The following is a 5216-nucleotide window of genomic DNA, read 5'->3' as shown; positions in this document are numbered from 1 at the left end:
TTTCGATTTGGAAATGTATCCAGCTCCTGGAGGTTTGGTGTTCATTCTGGTGGAGTGCGAGATGTGAGATGCAAGTATCAGAAAACTGTTCCTATTTGCCCACAGTTCTTGTGTTTTCCTGATAGTAGTACTAATCTTCTGATTTACTGGTGTTTCCTAAAAACATTTACTTTACAGACTTCAGATTCTGAAATTAAGAAAAGCATCATGGTTGACATTTAGTAGGATTACTTACTTCGCAGTGGGTAAGGAGTCTTTGCTGTAGAAGTGCAGTTTAGGGCAATAGTTAACAGTGGAATAAGTGCTGACCTCTTCCCTTGAAAACCTGTACAGGGGTTTTGAATGCAGAGAGCCTAAAGGAGGGGAACTGGAACTGCAAATGATATTTCAAGAAGGGACAGGCTTTCAGACAACCTGCAGCATGCTGTCAGAAAGACCTAGAAAATTCCTGTACAAAACTTTACTTTTACCCTTTCAGATGAAAAGGATTCACTTTTAATACAGACTACAGATAAAACTATGCGTAGTCCAGGCCTGTATCTTTCTCCACATACGTCCAGAAGATTCAGATTCTTATTTGCTGGAATCATTCTGCCTGGGCTCTTGGTACCAAACTATCCGAGATGGCAAATTCAACACTGCTTTGAAAAAGCAGGTGTTGAGTGCACAGGACTTCTCCTCTTCTGGGTAACAAATGCCTTTTAAGAGCATGAACATAGCAGCACTGACAAAAAACATTAAAGCAAACTGATTCTCTAGAAATGTTATTTCCTGACCAAGCAAGTCATCACCTCTTTAAAGTGTGTGTCATCTCAACGTGTCAGTAACCGGGCAACTGAGGAATACAGTGGATAGGAAGGCAGAATATGAATTTTCCTGTAGTTTTACATATATTAAATTGATGTATCAAAAACTGTGTTAAACACAAGACAAAATATTGAATCTGAAGATCACATCAATGACAAGCTCAGCTGCCAAGTCAGTATTTTGTCACCTGAAACGAAAAGGCAGCCCACAAAGACTAATCATCATATCAAGATAAATTGGAGTGATTGATATTAGAACTTGGACTTCAAAGTAAACTTAAATGATAATGCTATGAGTTTTTCAGTGCATTCAGAAGAACACAACAAAAGCACACAGAATCACAGAACACCAGGAGTTGGAAGGGACCTCAACAGATCACCTAGAGTCCAACCCCCCTGCCAGAACAGGATCACCCAGACTAAATCACACAGGAACACATTTAGGTGGGTTCTAAATGTCTCCAGAGAAGGAGACTCCACAGCCTCTCTGGGCAGCCTGTGCCAGTGCTCTGTCACCCTCACAGTGAAAAAGTTCCTCCTTTTATCTACATGGAACTTCCTATGCTCCAGCTTGCACCCTTTGACCTATTGCTGGCCATCACTGAGAAGAGCCTGGCTCCATCCACCTGACTCTCACCCTTCACGTACTTGAAAACATTAATAAAAATAGTAATTTTGTATGTGAAGTTGGTATGTAAACCTCTAAAAGTAGCTACTCTTCGGACTTGTAAAACACACATCTATATATACTAATTAGATGTATTATCTTCACAGGGAAAAAATACTCAACAGAACATGAGGTACTTCTGCTGGTGACTGAAGTTCCTTCTGTTGAACTGCTCATGTTACAGATTTGGTACGATTCACTGTGATTTTAAAGTTTCTCCTGTTGTTCTCTGTGGAAGCAGAAATGAGCCCTCTCGAAGTCTGACTCTGCTATTTAAAAAAAAGCCCAAAAAACAAAACCCAAAAAACCCTCCTCTTCTATTAAAACCAGAAGTTTTCATTCTCTCTCGAGACCTGGTATTTATGATCAAGCATTTCATGCCTACTTCTCTTGCCCGATCCTGGCTATTTGCAACAATGCTGGTGTTAAGTGACTATGAAACCCCAGTCTCTAAAGTAATCAGATTTTCAGGCCCTGTGCCCTACGTCACATGGAATCATTTATTGCAGTACAATGGGAAATAAGGCCACAGCGCAGAACAGCATTTCTGAGGGGGGGTGAAACGTTGCTGATTGCTAAATAACAGCTGATTATAGGTTCTAAACTGTGCCTTATGAATGGATGGATGTTTGCATTTAGAACGAGCAGAACAGACAAGGAATGACCAAAATAAGAGCACGGGGAGAAAATACACAAGGTACTGAGCTCCTGCTGAAGCATCTGGTCACACAGAAGTGCTAACTTCCCAGATCTGGCTGATACAGAGCAGCTGAACTGGTCATGACATCTGCGATGAGTGGGGTGATGAGGAACCAGCAAGGCCCCATCACTGGCTAGTGAGCCCAGCGAGTTGCTCGGTCCCTTCTTCCCACGTGGAAGCCTCAGAGCTCTGCTATCAGCCTCAGCATCTCCCTGCACACTCAACATTTGCCAGGGGCTTTGCACTCAAGTAGCAGGGAGGTTCAAGGGCAGATGGTTACACTGAAACAGTTACGAACTGTGGACTGCTTGGCTCAGTGCAGGTCCTTGTCTCCGAATCTCAGCGCTTACCTTCAAGTCACTTGCTTCGGGGGTTTGCTGAAGTAGAGAAAATAAAAAGGCCCAAGCCCCTCAGTTTTCCAAATGTAGTAAAAAGTGTTTGAATACACACTTTAATATATTTTCTGTGGCATTTTTGTAAAATACAGATATATAATTATAGATATAATGCATATATAGCATTTACTATGTTGATAAAAAGCTAGTCTTTTCACAATGACACACCAGTAAGTATTTACAATGAGACTCAAATTTTAAGGAACAAATGTTTCAAACAATATTGTGTGGTTATATGTTACGAATAATTTGAGGAAAAGTAATAGACCAGTTCTAAAAAAATACCCAGACAATAAAGCACATGCTTTTGCCAGGAGCACCTCCATGAACATCCATACACAACCCTTTTTTCTCCCCTTGTAGGAACATGCACAATTTAGCTCTTCCATGTTTCTACCTAGTCACAGCCCTTAAGATGACACATAATTATCTTTTAGCCTTTTTGAAATACAGATTAATTGTATCATTCCCATTTAAAGATTTTTTCCAATTGCAACACTTCAAAGTTTTGGCTAGAGCAGGAGTTACTGCACACACAAGTTTCTTATTAATTTAAACAAATAAAGCTATGACAATTTACATCACTGAAAACTTGCCCATCTACACATCTTAAAACCATTTCTCAAATTGTTAGTGTGAGGTTTTGGAACATTGTTTGTAGCATTGCAGGTCTTTGCTAGGAGGTCTGCCTCAAAGGGCACTGCAGTGTCCCTCAAAGGGCACTGCAACTTCAAAGCCAGGGACAGACCTGAAACCCATGAATGCTTTTTTTATTCTCACACATGAACACTACCTAGCCATTCAGCTGTAATGCACTGTCCACAGTACATGAGGTGTAAGTATTACCTTCAACTGCAATGTACCTTCACCATTTACATGAGGCAGAGAAGTGCCTTTTTTAACAGACTTTTAAAAAAGAAAAAGGACATCGGAAGGCTGAGTGAATTGCACGAGGTCACCTGGGAAGGTAGTGACAGCAAAGAAGCAAAACCCCATCTCCTCAACTGCAGGGCTCATGCTCTTGTCTTCCCAGCACTGAATGAGAACATTCTGCATGTGTTCTTCAACATAAGCAAGTATGTAACTAATAGAAATAAAGCCTTCTCAGGCTTAAAGGCTTTTGCGGTTTCTCTTCTATTCCCCAATAAGAAGAGACAGTGAGAGCTGTTTCTGCATGAATCTCCAACCCACTGAAGAAACACTAGCTGCAACGAGTCTGGCTTGCAGTGGGAGCAGTGAAGCCCACCGTTTGCCAGAAAAGATGTAGAACTCCTGGGGAACACAACAATCCATGTTCACCAAAAACAAACATCTGAGAAAACTGTAAAATCTGAAAGGCCTTATTCTCCTTCTGTGCTGACCAGGGAAGCTTCTTCACCTACATTTGCACCCACTTTATAATACAAAGGAGGCTTAGTGTACTGTTGGAGGTGACCCATTCTCTCAAGCACTAAAATCTGCTCCACAACCTCTCTGACCCACAGGCAGCCCAGGGGCAGCTTTTGCTGCAGGAGTGATGTGCACAGGGGCTGTGCAGGTGCAGATGAGGGCAAAAACTTGTATGACAACTGTCTTCCCATGTCCTTATCGCTCTGGAGAGGGTTGTGATCTATGTTCCTTCAAGCACCAGTTCAAACCAGAGCTGGGAAATAAAGGCATCTCTCCAATTCTGGGGCAAAACCTGACTGAGAAACAGAGCAGCAGTAAGCTCGTGACAGAAGGAAATAAGAGGAAGACAGATGGCTCCCTGGAGGGAGGGACACAGGCTGTAGGTGTCCCGCTGGAGCATTCAAAGCAAACTACTAAAGGAATTTTGCCTATTGTAATCTTGGTCCCAGTCTGGCTGTGTTATAGGGAGGCAGATAGAACAAAGTTCTGCTTCCAGCAACATCCGTGGACAAACTGGGTCATCTGCCTAATTGCTACAGGCCATGTATTTATGAGATGCTGAGGATGGAGGACTTTTTGCCCTTATAAAAAAAAAAAAATCAAACCAAACCAAACAAAACCCCACAAAAACATGCCAAAACACAAACCCAAACCACAGCACACACACAACAGCGTAAAACCAAGAATGGAATTTCATATCCTGCTCGGGTTTGTTTTTTTTTTTTTCCCTAGATCAAACCTGCATTTTCCTTAAAAAAGTAAAAATACAAAAACAAAGATACATTAGAATATCCTACTGTCCAGTAAATGTCTTACAGTCAATATTTATGGAGGAAAAATGCATCAAGCCCTTCCTTTGACAAAAATGAAGTACCCCAAAGTTCATTCTGTATCAAGGAACGCCATTTCTCCTGCTGTTAGTTTAAATTACTCCTATCACCACAAATTGAATATGCATTATTTGTCTTCAAATACCTAATCATAAATCTAGACTAATACTGAAACAAAACAAACCAAAACAAAAAAAGAAAAGAAAATCCTAGTGAGAATACTGTGCTTGATAAGCTAACAACAGTGTATCATGAGAAGGCAAACTGATCTTTCCGTTTACTTTGTAAATAATCCATCAGCTAAAGTTCTATTTTAGGCTGGATGCTGGATGCTTAACACTTAAAAGTCCAAATACCCTTCATATCCCTTATAACAGAGAAGAAACTTGTAAAATGCCTTTGGTGCATCAGCTTATCATTGTCTGAATG

Source organism: Gallinula chloropus, assembly GCF_964237585.1.
Source record: "Gallinula chloropus genome assembly, chromosome: 3".
Classification (NCBI taxonomy): Eukaryota; Metazoa; Chordata; class Aves; order Gruiformes; family Rallidae; genus Gallinula; species Gallinula chloropus.
Note: the sequence above shows the minus strand (reverse complement) of the source record.